Below are 12,673 nucleotides of genomic sequence, written 5' to 3' on the forward strand. Positions count from 1 at the left end.
GTATTTTTAATAGAGATGGGGTTTCACCATGTTGGCCAGGCTGGTCTCCAATGACTGACCTTAAGTGAACCCAGGTACCATCAACAAGAGAGCAAAGCCTGTTCTTTGTTTCTGTCTTTGACTCATTGAGATAATCTCATTCTGTCTCCCCGGCTGGAGTGCAGTAGTGTGATCTCGGTTCACTGCAACCTCCACCCCGTGGGTTCAAGCAATTCTCTTTTTCTTTTGGAGTCAGAGTCTCGACGTGTTTCCCAGGCTGGGATTGCAGAGGTGTACACCCATACTGGTTATTTTGTCTTCTATGTTTTTAGAGACGGTTTTACCATGTTGGCCAGGCTGTTCTCAAACTCCAGACCTCAGGTGAATTGCCTGCTTGGGCCTCCTAAAGACCTTAGTGTGGGTCTTTTTTGCTAATTTTGAATATGGGACCCATCATGAATTTGGGTGTCACCTCTGGGCCGGGGCCGTGGTCATCTCTTGTCACTCCATTCATTTTTTATGTGTGCTGTCAAAGCAAGTACTTAGGTGTAGGAATTATTCTTTATGTGAGAATACAGTATATGGAACTTCCTTTTTATGAGACAGGGTCTAATTTCATATAATCCTCTGTATATAATTATATACACACAAAATAGTCTTCTACACACAGAGAGTACTTTTTTTTTTTTTTTTTTTTTTTTTATTGAGACAGAGTCTCGCTTTGTCGCCCAGGCTGGAGTGCAGTAGTGAGATCTTGACTCACCGCAAGCTTCGCCTCCCGGGTTCAAGTGATTCTCGTGTCTCAGCCTCCCAAATAGCTGGGATTACAGGCGCCCATGCCTACGCCCAGCTAATTTTTGTATTTTTAGTAGAGATGGGGTTTCACCATCTTGGCCAGGCTGGTCTCGAACTCCTGACCTTGTGATCCACCCGCCTCGGCCTCCCAAAGTGCTGGGATTACAGGCGTGAGCTGCTGCACCTGGCCAACACAGAGAATACTCATATTACTTCGGGGTTGTTTTTTGTTTGTGTATTTTAAAAAATTTTTTTGAGACACAATCTGGCTCTATTACCTAGGCTGGAGTGCAGTGTTGTGACGTGACGTCGGCTCATAGCGACCTCTACCTCCCACCTCAGCCTCCTGAATTAGTCTCTACAGGCATTAACCACCACACGCGGTAACGTTTGTATTTTTGGACAGATGAGGTTTCACCATGTTACCCAGGCTAGTCTTGAACTCCTGAGCTCAAGTGATCCTCCCACCTCCAACTCCTAAAGTGCTGGGATTACAGGTGTGAGCCACTGCACCCCACCTGTACCTGCGTATTTCTTTTCAAATTTTATTGAGCTTTTACAGCCTCGGCAGTGGTCTATCCTGGAGAATGTGTGTATGACAATGTATATTCTTTTCTTTTTTTTTTTTCTGAGATAGAGTCTCACTCTGTCACCAAGACTGGAGTGCAATGGCATGATCTTGGTTCACTGCAACCTCTGCCTCCTGGGTTCAAGCAGTCCTCCTGCCTCAGGTTGCTGAGTAGCTGGGATTACAGGCGTGCGCCACCATGCCCGGCTAATTTAGATTCCATTTTGGATGCTCCCATTGGGACTGTGTGTCCCTAGGCTGGAACTCAAGTGAACACTTGGCTCAAAATCCGTTGCTGTTCTCTAGACATCCAGCCCAATTCTCTTGGTTAAAGATAAGGTATATGTAGTAGGCATTGCTTTTTTTCTCTTTAGGGACAAAACTCAGGAGGATTGTCCGTTGATAAACAAGGCTAAGCCTTTGCTTCAAAGGCTGCTGAGCCTTTGAAGCAAAGAACTGGAGATGGTCCTTTTAGGGGTTTACGTTCTGGATTTCAGGAAATATGCAAACAGGGCCAATAACTGCATCTTTATTTTTGTGTCCATTTTGACCTGGTCAAAAAAATTCCAACAACAACAAAAAACCAGTGTTGAAGCAAGAGTATGTCAGGCTGTGACCCTCCAGAGGGAAGCACTTTCTGTTGTCTGAAAGAAAGCAAAGCGCTCCCCTTTAGAGGATTACGGTTTGAGTAAAGCAGCATTGAAGTTGGTGCTGATCTTGGTAATACATTTGCAGAGCATGCTTACCATCAGACTTGGAGGATGCTGGGCTTCTGTTTTTGTTGTGTTTTTTTCTAAGACAGGGTCTCTGTTGCCCAGACTGGAGTGCGGTGGCGCTTCCAACCTAGATCTCTTGGGCTCAAGTGATCTTTTATTTTATTATTTTTTGAGACGGAGTCTCACTCTGTCGCCCAGGCTGGAGTACGGGGGCAGGATCGCTTGCCGCAACTACAGGCTCCCAGGTTCCAGACATTCTCCCACCTCAACCTCGCAAGTAGCTAGGATTATGAGCACCCACCATCACGCCCTGCTTTTTGTATTTTTAGACAAGGAAGGTTTCACCATGTTGGCCAGGCTGGTCTCAACTCTTGACCTTAAGTGGTCCTCCTCCCTGGCCTCCCAAAGTGCTGGGATTACAGGCCTGAGCCACCGCGCCCGGCCTCTAGTGGCCCTCTTGAGTCAGCCTCCCAAGTAGTGCGTGCCACCACACTTGGCTCAGTTTTAAATGTTCGGTAGAGTTGGGGTGTCTTTTGCCCAGGATCGTCTCATCTCTGCAGCTTATGAGATCCTACACGTGTGAGCCACCTCGTCCTGATGACCCATTTCAAAGATAGTTGACGTGGCCAGGCATCACGCCGCTGCAGATGCCGGGGTCGGAGGGTCGTTTGATTTCCAGGCTATACCATGCACAGATCACACCTTTGAATAGCCACAGCACTCCAGCCTGGGCCAGCATAGCAAGACCCCATCTCTTTAAAAACATAGATTACATGGTACCTGGTTCCGGAGGCCCCATCTGGGTTCGTTATTTGAAATTGGCCTCCCATCAATTTAGTGTAATCAATCCAAATCATTTCCTTCACTAAGAGAGTAAGTAGCCGGGGCATGGTGCCTCATGCCTGTAACCCCAGCACTGTGGGAGGCCGAGGCAGGCAGATCGCCTTAGGTCAGGAGTTCAAGACCAGCCTGGCCAAGATGGTGAAACCGCGTCACTACTAACAATACAAAAATTAGCCGGGCGTGGTGGCGGGCACCTGTAACCCCAGCTGCTCTGGAGGCAGGAGAACGGCTTGAACCTGAGAGGCAGAGGTTGCAGTGAGCTGAGATTGTGCCACTGCCCTCCATCCTGGGCAACTGAGCTGGACTCTGACTTTAAAAAAAAAAAAAAAAAAAAAAAGGTAAGTAAGCCTTCAAGTCTATCCGGTCTTAATTTGTAATCTCAAATGGATGCCCATATTAACAATTTTCTTGTTTTCCTGTTTGTGTCTTTTTAGTTTAATCTGCTTGTCCTTGACACTGAAATATTTTTCTCTCCAACGACTTCCCACGGTTTCTCGGAATAGACCTGCTTTCTCTGCAGGAATGGTATAGTGGATTCAACCGTCACCCACTAAGGCCAACCCCCGTGACTTCTTTGACTGCAGCTGCCCTGTTTATACTATTTTCTTCAGCTAATGATTCCAAAGTACCATTTCAACAGGCGACACCTCGCATCTAAATGCCAGTTGCCTGGTAAGCTGTGAAATGTTTGCTGTGGCTATTATAAGAAATAAACTATTGTAGACAAGATGAGTCTTAGTGGCAGTGATAAACATCACATGGGACAAAACCACAGATACGTCCGCAAAAACCTTGAGAACCGTAGAAGAGGCTCCCCAGTAACAGGTGGGATGCATGGGCAGCTCTTCTTCTTACCATTCACCCAAATTCTTTCTTTCTTTCTTTTTATTTTTGAGTCTTGCCCTGTCACCCAGGCTCACTGCAACCTCTGCCTCCCGGGTTAAAGAGATTCTCCTGCCTCAGCTTCCTGAGTACTTGGGATACAGACACCCACCAGCACAACCAGCTAAGTTTTGTATTTTTAGTAGAGACAGAGTTTTGCCATGTTGGCCAGGCCTGGTCTTGAATTCCTGACCTCAGGTGATCCACCCGCCTCGGCCTCCCAAAGTGCTGGCATTACAGGCGTGAGCCACCATGCCCGGCCTCCTCAACATCTTAGATTCCATTTTGGATGCTCGCATGAGGACTGTGTGTCCCTGTGCTGGAACTCAGGTGAACACTTGGCTCTCCACCCATTGCTGTTCTCTAGAAATCCAGCCCGGTTCTCTTGGTTAATAAGGTATGTGTATTGGGCATTGCTTTTTGTCTTTGGGGACAAAATTCAGGAGGGTTGTCCCTTGATGAACAAGGCTAACCTGCTGAGCCTTTGAAGCAAAGAACTGGAGATGGTCGTTTTAGGGGTTTATGTTCTGGATTCCAGAAAACAGGCAAACAGGGGCAATACATGCATCTTTATGTTTTGTGTCCAGTTAAACTGGTCAGGGAAAATTTTAACAAAAATCCCAGAGTGTAGGAGCAAGACGATCTCAGGCTGTGACTCTCCAAAGGGAAGAATTTTCTGTTGCCTAAAAGAAAACGCACTTCCCTTTCGAGTGTTACCGTTTTGAGAAAAGCAACGCTGAAGTTGATGCTGATCTTGGTAATAACTGCAGAGACGGCTTATAATCAGACATGGAGGATGGTGGGGTCCTGTTTGGTTGTTATTGTTGTTTTTCTAAGACTGGGTCTCTGTTGCCCAGGCTGTAGTGTGGTGGCACTTCCAACCTAGGTCTCTTGGGCTCAGATGGTCCTCTTTTTTCAGACGGTCTTGCTCTGTGACCCAGGCTGGAGTATAGTGATGCGATCTCGGCTCACTGCAACCTCTGCCTCCCAGTTTCAAGCGATTCTTCTGCTTCACATTCCTGAGTAGCTGGGATTATAGGTGCCTCACACCACACCTGGCTAATAGTTGCATGTTATTTATTCATGTATTTATTTGTTTTGAGACGGAGTGTCACTGTCACTCAGGCTGGAGGACAGTGGCAGGACCCTTGGCTCACTCAAACCTTTGCCTCTTGGGTTCAAGCAAGTCTCCTGCCTCAGCCTCCTGAGTAACTGGAATCACAGGCACCCGTCACCATGCCCGGCTACTTTTATTTTATTTTTTTGTAGAGAATGGGTTTCACCATGTTGGCCAGGCTGGTCTCAAACCCCTGACCTCAAGTGAGCCACCCAAAGTGCTGGGATTACAGGCGTGAGCCACTGCGCTCGGCCAACAATGTATATTCTTCAACATCGTAGATTCCGTTTTGGATGTTCCCATCAGGACTGTGTGCCCCGTCCTGGAACTCAAGTGAACACTTGGCTCAAAATCCATTGCTGTTCTCTAGACATCCAACCTAATTCTCATGGTTAAACGTAAGGTATGTGTTGTAGGCATTGCTTTTTCTGTAGACAGAACTCAGGAGGATCGTCCCTTGATGAACAAGGCTAACCTGCTGAGCCTTTGAAGCAAGGAACTGGAGATGGTCCTTTTAGGGGTTTATGTTCTGGATTCCAGAAATCACGCAAACAGGGCCAATACATGCGTCCTCATTTTTGTGTCCATTTTAACCTGGTGAAGGGAAAATTCCAACAAAAAACCCACAGTGCTGGAGCAAGAAGAGCTCAGGCTGTGACCGTCTAGAGGGAAGCACTTTCTGTTGCTTGAAAGAAGGGAAAGCGCTTCCTTTTAGAGGATTACTCTTTGAGAAAAGCCATGTTGAGGTTCACACTGATCTTAGAGAGCATGCTTATAATCAGACTTGGATGTTGGGGTTTTGTGGGGTTTGTTTTTTTTTTTTTTTCTAAGACAGGGTGTCTGTTGCCCAGGCTGGAGTGTGGTGACCCCTCCAACCTAGATCTCTTGGGTTCAAGTGGCCCTCTTTTTTAGAACAGAGTCTTGCTCTGTGGCCCTGGCTGGAGTGCAGTGTCAGGAACTTCACTCACTTCAACCTCTGCCTCCTGAGTTCAAGCGATTCTCCTGCCTCAGCCTCCCGAGCAGCTGGGATTACAGGCATGTGCCACCACACCCGGCTAATTTTTATATATCATTATTATTATTATTTTATTCATTTTAGAGACAGAGTCTCCCTCTGTCGCCCAGGCTGGCGTGCACTGGTGCGATCTCGGCTCACTGCAACCTCCAGCTCCCACCACCGCCTCTGCAGTCATGCACCACCACACCTGGCCTTTTTTTTTTTTTTTTTTTTTAACGGATGTGGTTTCACCATGTTGCCCAGGTTGGTCTTGAACTCCTTAGCTCAGGTGATCCTTCCGCTGTGGCCTCCTAAAGTGCTGGGATTAGTGGTGTGAGCCATCGTGCCCCACCAGTACTTGTGTGTTTCTGCTTAGATTTTACTGAAGAGCTTTTACGGGGGGTATCCTGTGGTCTACCCTGCAGGATGTTTGTGCCTACAACAATGTATATTCTTCCACATCTTAGATTCCATTTTGGATGCCTCCATGGGGACTGTGTGCTCCTGTCTTGGAACTCAAGCTAACACTTGGCTCAAAATCCCTTGGTGTTCTCTAGAAATCCAGCCCAGTTCTCTTGGTTAAACATAAGGTATGTGTAGTCAGCATTGCTTTTCCTCTTTGGGAACAAAACTCGGGAGGATTGCCCCTTGATGAACAAGGCTAACCTGCTGATTCTTTGAAGGAAGGAACTGGAGATGGTCCTTTTAGGGGTTTATGTTCTGGAGTCCAGAAAATGTGCAAACAGGGCAAATACATGCATCTTAATATTTGTGTCCATTTTAACCCAGGCAAGGAAGAGTCCAACAAAAAATCCACGGTGCTGGAGGTAGAAGGTCTCAGGCTGTGACCCTCTAGAGGGAAGCGCTTTCTGTGGTCTGAAAGAAAAGAAAGTGCTTCCTTTTAGAGGGTTACCGTTTGGGAAAGCCACGTTGCAGTTGGTGCTGATCTTGGTCATGCATTTGCAGAGCAATGCTTGTCATCAAACTCGGATGATGGTGGGCGTCTGTTTTTCGTTTTTTGGTTTTTTTTTCTTTTTTCTTTTTCTTGAGATGGAGTTTCATTCTTGTTGCCCAGGCTGGAGTGCAGTGGCGCAATCTCGGCTCACCACAACCTCCGCCAACCGGGCTCAAGCAATTCTCCTGCCTCAACCTGCTAAGTAGCTGGGATTATAGGCATCTCCTTCCACACCCAGCTGATTTTGTATTTTTAGTAGAGGTGGGGTTTCTTAATGTTGGTCAGGCTGGTCTCGAACTCCTGACCTCAGGTGATCCACCCACCTCGGCCTCCCAAAGTCCTGGGACTACAGGTGTGAGCCACAGTACCCGGCTGTTTTGATTTTTTCTAAGACGAGGTCTCTATTGCCCAGGCTGGAGTGCGGTGGCACTTTTAACCTAGATCTCTTGGGCTCGAGTGGTCCTCTTTTTTGGGACAGTCTCGCTCTGTGACCCAGGCTGGACTACATTGGCAGTAACACTGCTCACTGCACCTTTTGCCTCCCAGGTTCAAGCCATTCTCCTGACCCAGCCTCCCAAGCAGCTGGGATGACAGGCATGAGCCAGCACGCCCGGCTATTTTCTGTATTTATTTATTTATTGTTGAGATAGAATCTCGCTCTTGCCCAGGTGCAGTGGCACAGTCTCTGCTCACGGCCACCTCCTCCTCTCAGGTTCAAGTGATCCTCCTGCCTCAGCCTCCCAAGTACCTGGGATTATCGATGCCCACCAACACGTCCGGCTAATTTCTGTATTTTTTCAGTAGAGACAGGGTTTCCACATGTTGGCTAGCCTAGTCTCCTTAAGTGTGCCCATGCACAGGCAAGAAGAACGCAAGTCCCATTCTTTGTTTCTGTCTTTGACTTGTTGAGACACTCTTGCCCTGTCACCCAGTTTGGAGTGCAGTAGCATGATCTCGGCTCGCTGCAATCTCTGCCTCTTGGGTTCAAACAATTCTCTCTTTTTTTTTTGGAGTCAGAATCTCACTGTGTCTCCAAGGCTGGACTGCAGTGGTGCGATCTCAGCTCACTGCAACATCAGCCTTCCAAGTAGCTGGCATTGCAGACGCCTATCTGCACGCCAGTTATTTTGTCTTCTGTGTGTTTTTTTTAGAGACAGTTTCTCTATGTTGGCCAGGCTGTGTTCTCAAACTCCTGACCTCAGGTGATTTGCTGACGTAGGCCTCCCGAAGTGCTGGGATTACAGGCATGAGCCACTACACTTGGCCTTTTTTCCTAATTTTGAATATGGGACCCGTCATGAATTTGGGCGTCACCTCCGTGCAGGGGCCGTGGTAATCTCTGTCGCTCCATTCATTTTTTATGTGTGCTGTCAAAGCAAGCACTAATATGTGGGAATTATTCTTTATGTGAGCATATAGTATATGGAACTTTGTTTTTCTTGAGACAGGGTCTCCAAAATATATACATGGCATCATATAATCTTCTGTGTATAATTCGTACACACAAAGTAGTCTTCTACACACAGAGAATACTCTTTATCACTTTGGAGTTTTTGTTTGTGTATTTTTTTTTTTGAGACACAATCTGGCTCTGTTGCCCAGGCTGGAGTGCAGTCTTGTGACCTCAACTCACTGCAGCCTCTACTGCCCACCTCAGCCTCCTGAATTCGTGTCTACAGGCATGAACCACTAGACCTGGCTATCTTTTGTATTTTTGCAGATGAGGTTTTGCCCTGTTGGGCGGGCTGGTTTTGAACTCTTGAGCTCATGTAATTTTCCCGCCTTCGACTCCTAAAGTGCTGGGATTAGAGGTGTGAGCCACTGCACCCCACCCGTACTTCTGTATCAAATGTTATTGAGGAGCTTTTACAGCCTAGGCAGTGCTCTATCCTGGAGAATGTTTGTGTGTACGACAATGTATATTCTTTTTTTTTTTTTTTCTGAGAGTCTCGCTCTGTCGCCCAGGCTGGAGTGCAGTAGCATGAACTCATCTCACTGCAACTTCCGCCTCCCGGGTTCAAGCAATTCTCCTGCCTCAGCCTCCTAAGTAGCTGGCATTACAGGTGAGTACCACCACGCTCGGCAAATTTAGATTCCATTTTGGATGCTCCCATCATGACTGTGTATCCCTGTGCTGGAACTCAAGTGACCATGACTCAAAATCCATTGCTGTTCTCTAGAAATCCAGCTCAATTCTCTGGGTTAAAGATAAGGTATGTGTAGTGGGCATTGCTTTTTCTCCTTGGAGACAAAACTCAGGAGGATTCCCCTTGATGAGCAAGGCTAACCTGCTGAGCCTGGAGATTGTCCTTTATGTGCTGGATTCCGGAAAATAGGCAAACAGGGCTAATGAATGCATCTGTATTTTTGTGTCCATCTTAACCTGGTCAAGGAAAATTTCAACAAAAATCCCTGAGTGCTGGAGCGAGAAGATTTCATGCTGTGACTCTCTGGAGGGAAGCGCTTTCTGTTGTCTGAAAGAAAACAAAGCGCTTCTCTTTAGAGAGTTACGGTTTGAGAAAAGCAACGTTGAAGTTGATGCTGATCTTGGTAATGCATTTGCAGAGCATGCTTATCAGACTTGGACGATGGTGGGGTTCTGTTTTGGTTTTGTTTTTTTCCAAGACCAGTCTCTGTTGCCCAGGCTGGAGAGGGATAGCACTCCAACCTAGATCTCTTGGGGCCAAGTTTTGCTCTATTATTTTATTTTATTTTATTTTGTTTCGTTTTGTTTTATTTATTTTATTTTATTTGAGATGGAGTTTCGCTCTTGTTGGCCAGGCTGAAGTGCAATGGCGCGATCTCGGCTCACCGCAACCTGCACCTCCCAGGTTCAAGTGATTCTCCTGCCTTGGCCCCCTAGTGGCTGGGGTTACAGGCATGTGCCACCACGCCCGGCTAATTTTGTATTTTTAGTAGAGACGGGGTTTCTCCATGTTGGTCAGGCTGGTCTCGAACTCCCGACCTCATGGAGCGTGCCACCAGACTGGGCTCAGGTTTTAATTTTTGGTAGAGATGGGGTCTCTTTTGCCCGGGATGGTCTCAACTGCACTTAAGTGATTCTCAATGTGTAAGCCACCTTTTCCTGATGACCCATTTCAAAGACAGGGGACACAGCCAGGCATCCTGGGGCACACAGAGTCCCAGTTACTGCAAAGGCTAGGGTGGAAGGGTCCTTTCTTTGATTTCCAGGCTATAACATGCACTGATCACACCTTTGAATAACCACTGCACTCCAGCCTGGGCCACATAGCATGATCCCATCTCTTTAAAGACACAGATTACATGGCACCTGGTTCCAGAGGCTCCATTTGGGTTGGTCACTTCAAACACAGACGTCTCATCAGTTTAGTTTAATTAATCCAAACCATGTTTCCTTCATTAGGAGAGTAAGGGCTGGGCGTGGTGGCTGACACCTTTAATCCAAGCACTTTGGGAGGCCGAGGCAGGCTGATCATGAGGTCAGGAGTTCGAGACCAGCCTGACCAACATGGTGAACCCCCATCTCTACTAAAAATACAAAAATTAGGTGGGCGTGGTGGTGCGTGCTTGTAATCCCAGCTACTCAGGAGGCTGAGGCAACAGAATCGCTTCAACCCAGGAGGCAGAGCTTGCGGTGAGCCAAGATTGCACAGGTGCACTCCAGCCTGGGCGACAGAGCGAGACTCCATCTCAAAACAAAAAAAACAAAACAACAACAAAAAAATGTAGGCCTCCACATCTATGCAGTCTATTCTGTAATCCCCAATGGATGTCAATATTAATACAATTTTCGTATTTTTTCTATTTATTTGTGTCTTTTTAATTGAATCTCCTTGTCCCTGACACTAAATATTTTTTATTTTTATTTATTTTTATTTTTTTGAGATAGTCTTGCTCTGTCGCCCCGGCTGCAATGCAGTAGCGCAATCTCAGCTTACTGCAGCCTCTGTCTCCCGGGTTCCAGTGATTCTCCTTCCCTGCCTCCAGGGTAACTGGGATTTTCAGACACACACCACCACGCTCAGCTAATTTTTTTGTATTTTTAGTAGAGACGGGGTTTCACCATGTTGGGCAGGCTGGTCTTGAACTCTTGAACTAAGGTGATCCGCCCCCCTCGGTCTCCCAAAGTGCTGAGATTAGGGATAAGGCTAACCTCCTTATTCTTTGAAGCAAGGAACTGGAGATAGTCTTTATATAGGGGTTTATGTTCTGGATTCTAGAAAACATGCAAACAGGGCAAATAAATACATCTTTATTTTTGTGTCCATTTTAACCTGGGCAAGGAAAATTCCAACAAAAAACCCAGAGTGCTGGAGCAAGAAGATTTCATGCTGTGACCCTACAAAGGCAAGCACTTTCTCTTGTCTAAAAGAAAAGAAGGTGCTTCCCTTTGCAGTGTTACGGTTTGAGAAAAGCAACGTTGAAGTTGATGCTGATCTTGGTAATACATTTGCAGAGCATGCTTATCATCAGACTTGGATGATTAAGGGGGTCTGTTTTGGTTTTGCTTTTTTATTCTAAGACAGGGTCTCTGTTGCCCAGGCTGGACTGCAGTGCCACGTCCAACCTAGGTCTCTTGGATTCAAATGGTTTTTTTAGGGGGCAGAGTCTCTTTCTATCACCCAGGCTGAAGTGCAGTGATGTGATCACTGCAACCTCCGCCTCCCGGGTTCAAGCAATTCTTCTGCCTCAGCCTCCTGTGTAGCTGGAATTACGGGAGCCCAATACCGCACCTGGCTACTTTTTGTATTTTTTTTTTTTTTAGTAGAGATGGAATTTCACCATGTTGGCTAGACTGGTCTCAAACCCCTGACCGCAAGGGAGCCACCTGCCTCTGCCTCCCAAAGTGCTAGGATTACAAGTATGAGCCACCACGCCTGGCCTAATTTTTATATTTTCAGCAGAGACGGGGTTTCACCATGTTGTCCAGGCTGGTCTCAGCTCCTGACCTTAGGTGATCCACCAGTCTCTGCCTCCCAAAGTACTGAGAATACAGGCATGAGCCACCGCACCTGGCCATCAACACCTTTTACTCCGTGGAAATTATTTTGGCACTTGTTTACAGAATCTCACGTGGGGTCAGGTAGAGTTGAAGGGGACCCCAATGTCCCTGCAGATGGGATGTGCACTGCTTAGCAGGAGCACGGAGGTGGAGTGTGTGGGGTTTGAGTTTTCATTGGGGAAATGAACTGAACTCCTGGGTGCATGACCAGGTCATCTATGCAACAAGACGGGGTCTCACTATGCTGCCCAGGCTAAAGTGGGCTCAGATCCTCCTGCCTCTGCCCCTGCCCAGTCCTTAGTAGCAGGGACTATATGTGAATTTTATTAACCCATGCACAGAAAGAGGAAAGTAAGGACTATTCTTTGAGTCACGCCCCACCCGCAGTTACATTTGTATTTCAGATAAACAATGTATTTGAGATGTACTTGAACAACAAATGATTTGCTATTTAGGTGTGGGCATCTTTTTTTTTTTCCCCCGTAATTTTCAATATAGGAAAAGGCTGGGTATGGCAACTCTCACACCTGTAATTCCATCATTTTGGGAGGCCAAGGCAGGTGGATCACCTGAGGTTAGTTGTTCGAGACCAGCCTGGCCATCATGGAGAAACCCCATCTCTACTAAAAATACAAAAATTAGCTCGGAATGGTGGTATTTCACACCTTTAATCCCAGCTACTCAGGAGGCTGAGGCAGGAGAATCCCTTGAAGCCGGGAGGCTGAGCTTTCGGTGAACTGCGATCGTGCTACTGAACTCCAGCCTGGGTAACAGAATGAGACTCCGTCTCAAAAAAAAAAAAAAAAAAAACAAAATAAAAATTAAAAAATTAAATAG

At 46.8% G+C, this 12,673-nt stretch overlaps 2 long non-coding RNA genes across 8 annotated transcripts in view; both read left to right on the forward strand.

The window, feature by feature from the left end:
- LOC123570285 (uncharacterized) overlaps window positions 1-3,538 on the forward strand; it is a 52,847-nt gene extending 49,309 nt beyond the window's left edge. For 2 of the 7 annotated variants that reach the window (XR_012427955.1, XR_012427953.1), the window contains exon 9: window positions 3,336-3,538. This is a non-coding gene — a long non-coding RNA (uncharacterized lncRNA). The remainder of the gene's footprint in view (window positions 1-3,335) is intronic. The other 5 variants (XR_006694358.2, XR_012427954.1, XR_006694355.2 and 2 more) reach the window with 3 other exon arrangements.
- A 308-nt stretch (window positions 3,539-3,846) lies between these two features.
- LOC135968392 (uncharacterized) lies at window positions 3,847-8,915 on the forward strand. The gene is made up of 3 exons (XR_010583132.1): window positions 3,847-4,180; window positions 6,365-6,487; window positions 8,818-8,915. It is a non-coding gene; the product is annotated as an uncharacterized lncRNA (long non-coding RNA).
- Window positions 8,916-12,673: the final 3,758 nt, after the last annotated feature.

This window comes from Macaca fascicularis, chromosome 19 (genome assembly GCF_037993035.2).
Source record: "Macaca fascicularis isolate 582-1 chromosome 19, T2T-MFA8v1.1".
In the NCBI taxonomy this organism is placed as follows: domain Eukaryota; kingdom Metazoa; phylum Chordata; class Mammalia; order Primates; family Cercopithecidae; genus Macaca; species Macaca fascicularis.